Source organism: Glossina fuscipes, unplaced genomic scaffold (assembly GCF_014805625.2).
Source record: "Glossina fuscipes isolate IAEA_lab_2018 unplaced genomic scaffold, Yale_Gfus_2 1, whole genome shotgun sequence".
NCBI classification, from domain to species: Eukaryota; Metazoa; Arthropoda; class Insecta; order Diptera; family Glossinidae; genus Glossina; species Glossina fuscipes.
In genome coordinates this window covers 28,068,381-28,081,210 of record NW_023998415.1, presented here as the reverse complement: position 1 = coordinate 28,081,210, position 12,830 = coordinate 28,068,381, and positions in this window count along the sequence as shown.

The window sequence follows — 12,830 nt, the reverse complement described above, 5'->3', positions numbered from 1 at the left end:
TTGAGCTGAAAATTCCATTTCAGCACGCAATTAATTGTTGTTCATACTTATGGACTGTAAGGAATTCGACAAAATCTTTATTTATACTTAACTCAGCATATTTAGATAAGTTGGTAAATATTTGTTTAGACACTTATTAGATGAGTTCAGTCGTCGTTGTTATCATTGTTTTTTTTGTTTTTTTTTTTTTTTTTGTTTTAACATACAAAGACATCTATAAATTTTGTTAGATGAAGGTTAACTTTGTACATACATATTAAATCATTCTTGAATAGCCATCTTTTCTCAAAATTTAAAGTAGAAGAGGGTATGTCGTTATACGCTTACACTAGCACAAGATTCCATTGTATATACAATGAAGCAATGTATGCATTCCTTCCCTTCGCCAATCTACTTCTCCATATGGAGAAGCGGGAAATGTCATGAGTCGACAAATTGTCAAGAAAATTAACCAACTATAACTTAGTTTACCTGCAGAGATTTTCGTTTCAAAGTTATTTATACCGTAATGAGGCGAAATTATATTTTATATTAGATAATTAGATTTTAAAAATTCAATAAGTAAATCATTCCTATAAATACTTGATATATGTATTAATATGTTTACCTAATTATGGATAATAATAGGTTCGCATATATACTTTGGTCGTACCGATCAGGATAGCTACTGGAATTGGAATTGACGTCTGTCTGTCGCTCTTTATCGTTCAATCTATCTTACTGTACTCGACGAATTCGTTCATCAATTGATTAATTTAGGGTTTCGAGGCTTCCTTTTTGGGTTAATCAAATAAATAGAATTAAAATTACAATGGCAATCATTTTTTCGGCCCTTTACACCTTGGCACTGAAGCTAAGCTCGTACTCCTTTCATAATTAGATTGATTTCGTTCAATCAGTTGATCTGCAGTTATTGACACGACATATATTACATTTAACTTATCAAGCGATTATTTTCCGCCCACATATTTATCGTTTTTGTCTACATATAAAGATACGATGAATAATGAATAATGAATGAACAAAAAAAAAAAAAAAAACGAGAAAAATATCTGACAGGAACACGTTTTTGCTATTATTTGCAACGGACAATCTCATCTCGTGCTATGGCCAAGAAAGCGAGCGAGCATACAGCAGAGAACTTAACTTTGATTTTCTATTCCGATAAACTGGAATTCAATGCAATTTTACTGCAACGAGGATTCATTTTTTTTTGTGTAATACGAAATTTCTCTACGACGAATTCATGATTTCTTCTTTTTTAATTTTACCTCAAGCTGGGAATAATTGCAGTCATTCTCAGCGTAAGTGCTCTATTATAGAGTTAACTTATTTCTTACAAAAGCTCGTCCGCCTGTTTCTTTTTCGATTTTTACATCTTTTTTTTTTTTACCTTTCGTATATCTCCTGCGATGCGTTATTTACAAGCGTACAATAGAGAAAACTGCCAGGTTGGGTTTACTTCGTTAATATTCATAAACCTTTTATACCCATGACCGAACAATGAGGAACATTTTTCTTCGTGTTGTTAAAACTTGAAAGAAGAAAGCTTCAGAGATCCCATAAAGTATATCCATTCTTGATGAGCCTGAAATTCTGAACCGATTTAACACCTTACCTACTGGCGCACACACTAGTTAATTATGGAATTTTACATAGAATGGGATGTGAATCTAGGACGCGTTATATCCTTAACTTCAAATTATATTCGGAAAAGGGCAGTAATTTGCAGGATACAATAGCTAACGTATTCGAACCATATCTCAATGAGTGGTGTAATATTTATACCTATGTATTTGATTATAGCATAGTATGTCTATACAATGTAAAAAGCTGAATCTGTGGTAGCGTCAAGCTAAACTGTCGTTCAACTGGCAAAGTAAAACATTTAAAAGTGAGTGTAAATCGCCGGAACGGACAAGTTCTGGTGGACATGTGAAAACGTAACAAAAATTAGAAAGTCACGATGATCTCAGCAATCTATCGAGTTTTTGATTATTTCGAATTTTAACCGGCAGCATTAGCGATAGGTAATGTGCTAAACTCCTCTCTCTGGCTTTGTGTGCAACTTTGGCAGTAAACATTGTCCTGGTCGAAAAAATGACGTAATCATCTTCGAATTTGGCAAAAACAAGGAAAATCGGAACAAGTTGATGGACCCAAATTGACGAAAGGACATGCCCACGGGTTTTTTCGCCCATTACGCACAAGCTACAACAGATGAATATAAATTCTACGAATTTTTAAAAAATTTAAAAAAAAAAAATCAGCCCAGCCCACCCAATTCTAAAAGGTATGAAAGTTTAGCATTTTCCTTTTTTGTTCGTTTCTTTTAGGAGAACGATATTGGGGATAAAAGATTCGATCACAGCCGATTATAACTTTTGTACTTTGCTTTTTTTATATTTTCTATGTTTAAAATTATTTAGTTTGTAAAAATCATCAAAGGGTGTTTAATAAATTCAGTATAATGTATTCTTCGAAAGCGAATACAATAATTATGCATAAAAGGCCTAAATTAAATGTAATCTCTTGCTTCCTGCTTTCAATTTATGGTCGCCAGTTTCTTTGAAGAATTTTCAAACTTTTGGTTTTCCATGGACTTTTGCTAAGCGAATTCAAGTCAAAATGAAACGTTCGAGATGAAATCGATCAAATTCTATATCAATTTCTATGCACTATGCACTCAAGGCTATGTTAAAAGTCTTTCGAAGCCGCTACGATGGAGTGGAAAAAATTTTTGTTGAATCTTTTGCTAATTAGCTAAAATTATTTTGTGCTGATTATGGTAAGGCTTTATACGATTAAATTGTTTCACGTTATCAACAGCTAGCTTCAACTTGTCACTTCATACAAAACAAAGTTCATCCTTTCAAAAAACAAAAAAATAAATAAAAAAATAGAAAATGTATATGAAAGAAAAAAAGTCATTAGCACACTGCAAGGCATAAAAGGATAACAGATTTTACTGCCAATTTGTAAGAAAAGAATTTAAACAAAAAACGATTTACTCGCACAACATATTTGCAATCCTTTAGAGCGTGACGACATCAGCAGCAGCAGCAGCAGCAGCAGTAACAACAACAACAACAAGAAAAACAACAGGATGTCTAAGATAAGTTAAACATCTTTAACATCTTGTTGGGTTACATTGCCTTTTGGTTGGGCGAATGAGTGACAACGTAACTAAAGATAAGTCGATTTCTATATAAGCATTCGGTGAAGAAACCAAGAAACCAGTTTATGCAGGATTTCGTTTTCCTTCGTGAGTTTGAGTTCGAAGAAAAAACTTTCTCAATAAATTGTATTTCTTCTTCTTGTCTAGTCTTAGCTTGACTGGATAAATGTTGACAGTTTCCTTAACGCTTCGTAATCAAAAAACAAATAGTTGCGTTTTCTAATTGTGTATGTCTTCTGAAGTAAATACAAATGAAATACAAGAAAAAGAGAGCAAGTTACCTACAACTTGTTAACTATATATATATATATATATATATATATATATATATATATATATATGGAAAGTAACAATAAAAATGTGTGTGTAGTGGTTTTAAATGATTACATAAGAAATCGCAATCTTTTAATTGTTTGAAAAAAAAAAAAAAAAAAAAAAAGAAGAAGAAGAAAAGTAAAGACACACAGTGTTCCCCACCAACTAATAAAAAGCGTATCGCTTTTTAGTTTAGCGTAAATTTCCATTTATGAAATTCTTACTGTGTTCGCTAGCGCACCCTTGATTTATTTATAAGAAGATATATTATATATACCTACTTTGCCATGTCTCGGCTATAATATTCCGAATCGCAAATTATCGAAGCCACACATGATCAAGATGTAGTTTACTTTTACGGTTTCTTTTATCGTCTTAACAAGCTCTTATGAAAACATTGAAACAGAGAATTTCGATTTCATACATACGCTCTCAGCTTAATTTAATCAGATCAAGTTTGAAAGTATTTTTAAACCGTATATAAGTACATATGAATTGAAATGCTCTTAATAAAGAAAAATTTTCAAAAGATTTTCATCAAGAATTTAAGAACTATCTAAGAGTTATTCACAGGATACTTCAAATTCCCTTTTGGAATTCCACACTCTAGTCGAAGTCTATCTATATGTGGAGGTGCGCTGTTGATCATAATTATTGTTAGTTTACCCAAGTGCATTTACGTTTGTGTGTTTACATTTAAAGTCTGCACCGGACACCCGCAGGTCTATCGCGTATGATTCCGACGCCCGCCAGCTTGCAACACAGTCCTGCAAGTGAGAGGGCCTATACCAAGACTGCCGTACCACATATGAAAGTTTGGGTATCGTTTAAACTTTACCCTTTGAGTTGACTGAGTTCTATAATGCACCATGATGAGCCATTTAATGTACCCACAATTGGTGAGCCGCACTCAGCAGTCACCCCTCAAACACTACTTATACTGAAGTATTTCTTGCAACGCTACCCCTCCTGCTTAGTAGTGGCAGAGCACATATTGTATTAGAATTAGTGCGGAGCCTGGCCTCCATGCATCTCAAAATCTTATTCACTAAAATTTTAGGATTTCCATATTAGTATCATAGGTACGGGCATGCCCTTGCTGTTGGCTTTAATCGTCAAGGAGCAGACATCAGCCCAGCTTACGCTAGACACTAGTGCACACTATCACCTTCTGTTTGTTAAATCGTGAACCTCCATAGTAGCTGAATTCTTAGTAGAGAAGTTTGCAAGGAGACTACGCCGGCAAGTCAACATCGTCAGTAAGATAGAGAAGTGCAGTTCGACCAGACAGGGTATTATAATTGTCCCAAGAACAAAATATGTTCATAGAGATCAAAAACGCTATGCCAATGATGGACGATATACGTCCATGTAGGAAGAGAATTAAAATATTGAAAATGAAATTAGTGAAGCGCTCTCTTTAACGATTTTAATATATTTATCGGTTCGATATCATTTCATTTACTGATTTACGAAACAATACTTTACGGAAATCCTTTAGTTATTTATTTAGTTTAACAGTAAACGAGAAAAAAAATGCAGAAATTACTTAAAAGTCAGCAAATCGTTTAGTATTTGCTTGAAATATAAGGAACAGGTCCTGGATTTTAAGATTCATGTCAGACATAGAGATCCTAATGTATTAATCAAAATTCATAGTTGATTTTGTTTGCTATTATATATCCAATATTCGACTGCTGGAGCATCAAGGTATTAACTTTACAAGACTAGAAGGCTAGCTACTCGGTAACCAAATAGACAAGTAAATGACAAGTCCGAATCTAAGGCGAATCTAAGTCGAATCAATAACACCAGGCTGATCAGGAATATGTATGTATTGGAAATTCTCCGAAGCGTGCTTAACAGATTTACAAGTATAATGAAAAAGTTGGTATATTATCGTTTGGGGCCGCTGAATTTCAAAAAAAAAGGTAAAAAAAAAAAAAAAAATTTACTTTTTTCTTCTTTTATGTGTTTTAAAAGTTATTTTACAGAATTTTGCCTTTTAATGCTTGACTGCATATTTAGCAATAGCAACATCTGAAGGCGAAAATGTTGAGAAATAAAAGTGAAATTCAACTAGAAATTAATTGTTGAGTAATTGAAATTTTATTTATATTCGTTTCCGTTTAGAAGTTATATCCGTTTGTTTGTCTAAGAATATTTTTGGTAAATTTTTCTTTGGTCGTCTGGTTGATTGTTTGGCTGGTTGAGTAAGTAAAATATGTCCTGTGGTGTAAAAGATTTTCTACGCAAACAACATAAAATTAAAAGTATAACCCCAAGGGAAATTGAAATGGAAACCAAAATAGAAGAAAAAAAAAAAAAAAAAACAAGAAAAATTTTAAATGATATGAGTATTGAGTCAAGTCTTTGATTTTCAACATCTATTGTAATTATTTTGAATCAAGGGATGTAAGTCTACTTTTCTCACCTGTAAAATTTCCCTCGTATGTAAGAAAAACTTCTTGCAAAATGCATAGAGTTTTCTCAAAAATGTATTTTTGCGCAAATATTTTCACGGTACCTTGGATATTTATGATGGCTATCCCGATTTTCAATCGTGCGTTAATAAATCCTTACCCCGGATTTATTCGATTACCAATTGCGTTCAGTCTAAGACGATTAACAATTTTTTTTTTTTTTTTTGCAAACCCTGGCAAGCCATAGTAGTAGCAACCAATTTTCTCTACTGCGTCTACTTGACTTAGATATTTAACCATTAAATCCACCAGGATACTTTAACCATTAAAGCATTCAGGTCGCATTAGGTTTAAAAATTAAAATTGCTAGAATCAGGCTGCGGCATAGGCAAACCTTAAAAAAGTCCTAAGAAGCTTATTATCAGATTATTTAACTTTGCGAAGATTTGTTTTTGCATTGCCTAGTAAAGCAATGAGAGAAAAATTGTTCAGGCTGCTCTATCCAATGAGCTTGAGCACAATACAATAGCAGCGTTAGAGGGACAAAGCTTACTCTAGTCTTTAGCCGGCTCATAAAAGCGCTGACTTAGTCTTGTGCCGTGTTGGCAATAAGTAACATTAAGAGGAATTCTCGGCGTGTTGATCCACCCTATGTTTAATCGTGGTTAAGTAGTGGTTCTAAATCCGTTATTGGCCAAATATTTGTAATGCATGAGCACCTTCAGCATCTTGAGCGTCTTGTAAACAATTTAGTTAGTAACAATGCCAACAATTTTTTGTATTCTTAACATTTTACAGTGTCCTTGGTATGTATTCGACAATCGACAATGTACAATCTTTATATTGGGAAAAGTGTAGAGAGGGTGTGACGACGCTACCTAATGCAATTCTATAAAGTCTACTGCGTATTTAAATGAAGTTATTTCGATAAGATAGTAAATGTAAAGATGTTCAAATTTTAATTATTTACGTGTTGTTATGTTTCTATACGTTTTAGTTAAATCTAATTTATTTTCTCCCCTTCTTAACGATAAATTTTCTTAACAAGAAAGCCACTGTCTTACTTATATAAACTTTTGCATGATTGTTTTGTAGAAAGTTTTGCTTGACGAAATTCAATACATTTTTCAGAGTTTGCGGTAAAGGAATTTGTCAAAGTACTTTAAGCCGATTTTCACATTTTCAGAATGACTGATTAAATTATCGGTAGAGAGGAAACGATAAAGTTAGATATACACGTATAAAACTTTACACTAAATATATTTAATTGATTTTAATTAAAAGCACATCGATGTTTTATGTATGTCTGTCATGCATATTTTATGTTGAAATCGCGTGTATGTGTAATGACTCTTAAGTAAATTTTCTTAAAGTTTGCCTTTACTTTCATCAGTAAAGCACTAATTGAATTACAACGACTACAAGATAATGAATTATTTATTATTTGTATGAAATAAGACTAAATCAACACACAATATATAAAATAAAATAAAAAATAAAACCTTTTAAAAATATTCTTTAAGAATGCTAATTTTATACATAGCATATATATATATATATATATTCACTATCTGAATATACTCAGTATCTCAGTATCTCAGTATCTAGTTGCTTTTCTTTCCTTTGTAATAAGCGTTAGTGTTAGGTATGTATGTAATTTAAAGCGTAAAAGTAAGTTTGCAACGTGTTGCCTGAAACCACTTCCGTTTCCTGAGCAATAAGTGCATATATAAAGCAGTGGTAGGAGGTGATACTCTCACATCGCGCTAAGTTTTGGAAATGTATCGTTTTGAAAATAAAAAAAGAAGACAAGACCTACGCATTTAGAGTAATGTGTGTAGTTGGGAGCAAATACAAAAAAAAAAAAAAAAAAAAAAAAAAAAAAGGAAAAAAGAAAATAAGAAAAGCAAGCAAAGTTGGCTTTTATTACTACTGGCAAGTTTAAAATATTTATATAGGAAAAAAAAAACATAATAAAAAAAAATAACAAGAACTTGAGCAGAAAGGGCTCTGCTTGTTGGATTAATGGAACTAATTTGCATATGTATGTGAAAGTTTATAAGAGAAAGTTTCTTTCAGCTTTTCTTGCCTGTAAACACACTTTGCATGGTTAAGTTTTTTGTTTTTTTCATTTTCTTTTTGCTTGGATTTGAAAAGTGAGTAGTTCTATTAGCGTCAAAAAAATATTATCTTTTTTTTTTTTTTTTGAAATTTTTATGTAGCTTTGATTTTTCCAACTTTTCCTTCCGCTTTTTCCGATATCTCCGTCTCCGTCTCCGTTCATCCTCTCGGTTTCGTCCTTTCTGTTTTTTTTTTTTTTAAACATGCGCGTAATTTATGATTATTTGCTGAAAAGAAAAACATGAATGGAACTTGTCACTTGTTTGTTAAGATCATAAATCATCACATTTTATAAAATCAGTTGTAATACAAATCTATTATCCATAAATGTATGTCTGCATGCAATGGTACACAGCGTGAATGCAAACCTTTTTTGGCAACTTAAGGTATTTATACGTACTCTTATGTTCGCAAATGTCAAAAGTTGGTCTGTAACTCTCTTCAGATCATGAATCATGGTTTGAATTAGAAACAACAAAATAAAATGCACTGACAATAACCGACCATTTATACCGCTTTCTTAAAGAGGTATTGTAGTAATATGTTAAGCATAGTCACGGCGGCGCCACAAACTTCACTTCACTTAAGATCATAAACGAGCCGCTCTGATATTGTTCGCAACTATCGAGCTAATATTACGCGTAATCAAGGTGGAGAAGTAGGTTTGTAGTCATGCAGAAAGATCACATTTTCTGATGACAGTTTTGTAACAATTTAAAACCAGATCTTTAGAAGTGCCTGGCGATGCTTTTAAATCGGACGGAATGAGAGAAAAAATATTTGCGCGCTTATAGTTTCTTTTTTTTTTTTGAAAATAGTTAGGCATTAAAAGTAGCGTCCATAGGCGTTGTAGTCTACACGAATCGGCTATCATTGTTCGTGTGATCTTTATTATATATTTTTGTTTTAACCACCACATGCCAATTTCTTAGTGAGTCATCAAGATTTTTAGGAAGCTCCTTCATATCAGGAGTCTTGCAATATTTGTTAACATTAGCAGTTAAAGCGACATTGAGAAAGAAGAAGAATTCCATAAAAGTCATAATCATATTGGCGAACACTGCACATCATTTTTACAGTATAGTCCTTAGACATGTTCTTCGTAAGTCCACGCACGACAGTTTGAATCCATATTCCGATATATGGAATATTTGATTATTATATTAGTTTCAATGAGCAAACTATTGAATGTCTGTTGCAAATATATTGATATATTTATTATAATGTTTCGCAATGTTTCAGTACAAGCGAAACGTCGTCGTAGGCAATAAATGAAAGAAATATTTCATAATACGCTAAAACGTTTTCCTCACTATAATCCTTAATGACTCCATGGCCTCCATGGTTGTCTTAAAAAGTCAAAATCAAAGTCAAGTTTAGTTCAAAATATGATCTGAATTCGTATACATTTGCTGCAGACAGTGTGTAGCTTAGTTAGATTCATTGTAAACGCGAATTAAATTTTTGAACTTTTTTTGTCCGTACGTGTTTCCGTGTGTTGAACGAATGTGAATGTGAGTGCAGCAAACTGTGATTAATAGTTTCGCAACAAGCTGACAAATATATACAAGAAGAAATTCTGCTTTCTATGTATTAGGTTAGGGTTTTTATGAATTAAAAATAATTTCTTCGTTCATTTTTTTTTTTTTTTTTCAGTATCCAAATCGGTAACAACACAAATTGAAAATTCGAGGCAAGCAACAACTGAGGCAAGCATGTGCATGGGATCTGTTTTCATTTCCTTTTGTTAAAGAAACAAAAAACTCGAAAAAAGAAAACACAAACAAAGAGTTATGGATATATATATACATATATATATATATATATATATATATATATATATATGCACGTATGCGTTTATGCTGCCTGATATTTTCAAATGTTTCCGTTTACCAACAACACAACGGCAGACTAACAATCTAAACTTGTTGATTTATAGTTTATATTCTAAACTGACAACATGTTGAATATGCTGGTGAGCAGAGACAGAAATTTTTTTTTTTTTTTTGCATTTCTTGATATTAAAAAAAAAAAAAATAAAAAAAATAAAGATGAAAAATTGCGAATTTATCAATTGTTTGTTATGTTGTTTTATGTTGTGTTATCGTGCTCTCTTTAAATCGTCTACATATGTTGGTGGTTTTACATATGCCTGCTCGAGAAAGGAAGGAAATGAAATTTCAGTGAAACGGAAACGTATGCAAAACACACGTTACCTTGTTGTTGTTAAATCAAAATAACAAAATTGCCTGTTAAGGTTATTTAATGGTATTTTTCGTTGCTCCTCTGCATACACACATATGAATATGAAAGCAATTTCCAAATGCAATTATTAAAAAATTTATTCAAATATATATATATATATACATTTGTTATATATATTTACTCTAATAGAACAAACGTTACTTAAACACAAGAAACATTTAAAATATATGAAATACGTAGAGAAACGCGTGCCATTCAAATATAATTCAAGAGCAAGAGGCAAAGTGTGGAACCATAACAATTTCCTTGATTTTATGAAATATGATCCGATACATATTCATATGTGCATGTTTTTTAAATATATATATATATATATATATATATATATCTAATCTTTTTTTTTTTTCTTCTCTATTTTTGTTGTTTAACCCATAACATATATTAAAATTTATGTATTGTGATTTTTTCTATCTAACCCCTCGCTCCGGCTTAATTGTGTAATGGTAATGGAAACCCTTTTCACAGCAGAATATTACTTAAAAACCGAAAACAGAAAAGCCTTTGAAAACATGTTCATGCTATGCTTCATTAGTAACAAAGGATTGAATATAAACTTGCCTATATATATATATATATATATATATATGTATATTTTTTATAATAGTATGATATTTTTTTGGTATATTTTTTGCCACAAAAATTTCCTTAAAAAACTACCAAAATATTTTTTGGTAAAAAAATGTTCATGCCTCATAAATTAAGTTTTCCATGTTTTCGTAACATCGAAAATTGTTTTGTGTTGACTTTAGCACGACTTTATTTTTCTGCTTCTGTTTTTTGCTTATTTTTCGCTTTCTTTTTTTTTTTTTTTTTTACTCTTATTTATTTATTAATAAATTGATTTAATAGTTTTTTGAAAGGGTATTTATGTGTGAGTAGGTTTTTATGTTAACCTCATTAGGTCATTTATTGTTTATACATCATTGTAACCCTTAACATAGAGGATTACTTCCACTCTGTCAGCGTAGTGCTGTTTAAATCTTATTGTTATTTTTTTATAGTTAACAAGTTAATTCGTTATGCTCTTCGTTACTTTCACCAAAAATTGTACATAAAAATGACCACTATTTGGTTTAGGATTCGGTATAGACTTTCTCCATCTGCCACCATCATCATCATCACCAACACCACCACCACCAACAGTTATGCTCACTCATTCTCTTATATCGTTTGAAACATAAAAAGGATAGATAGATGTTTTTCGGTCCCTAATATAATACAAGATTCCCCATTAATTGAAACATTTGTTCTCGCGTCCGAAGAGAATAACGTTTCATTTTGCATATAGCGACAGCTGCAATAGTGACATCTCTCGAAGGCTTAAAAGTATGTATTTGTATGCACCAGTAATGCCTTCATGCCTCCAAACTATAGAATAAGAAAATTTGACATACATTTATAACTTATATCGTCCTCTCTAGTTTGTACTTAGCATCGCCGCTTAACTATTCGTTATTCAAAAGCTATCCGGAAAGGAGTACAACCTTCTTACATGGATTTCTTTTGTTTTTTTTGTTTTTTTTTTTTTTGCATTTATTCTATATATATGTATTACTTAAAGACACAAAAACACATAACATTAGACTTATCGCAGTTTTATAAACCAACTAATTAACATCTGTGCATTTTTCTACACGATTTTATTTGTACCCTGAGCAGAAAGTCGCAAATGACTTGTGAAAGTCTTGAAAAAACATTGCAGTCTAAAATACTGGATTATGGGGATGTAGGAACCTATAGTTATCTGTCTATAGGTATGACAAAACGATTCATGCAAACGATGAGGAACGCCCCAGTTATATTCTTTGTTAACGTAATAGCTCGGCGGTAGAAGTTCATTATGCGATAATCGATAACTAATAGCTTTCTTCCGAATGAGAACATGGAGACGTGATAAGTTACAAGATAATTTTTTTATTTTTTTGAACTATGTGTTTTAACAATTTTCCATAATAAATAACAAACAAAGTTGACAAGGGAGCGTTTGTGAGCGGACTAATCCTTTGAAATGGTCGCCTGTAGCGGTGAAAAGTGGAAAAAAATTACATATAAGAAGACAAACACCTTTTTTTCGCCTACAACCGATCGTCCGGCGATCGTAAGGCTAAAGTACACACCTTAGCCTTGCAACTTTTTGATTCATTTATTATGGCAGTTAAAATAAAAATTGTTTGCCGGTTAAGTAATAATCTAACGGTTTATGCGATGCGCCACATAATCAATTTTTCTACGTAACATCACTTGGGACACATTGTGAGAGCGCAGAACAACTTGGATTGATTCAGAATCATTCTTTGAATTGATTCAAGTTGTCTGCTTGTCCTTCTAACTGTTTGACATCAGCTCTTCGTCTTTGTGTTCAACTTAAAGATTGTAATTTTTGACATACTTTGATCTTGATTGACATAGGCCAGTCCGAACGCACACCACTGTATAATTCGAAGTACATATATACAAAATCCTATATACATATATATATGCTATTGAATATGCCATCGATATATTGGAAGATGTCATTGTTCTTTCTG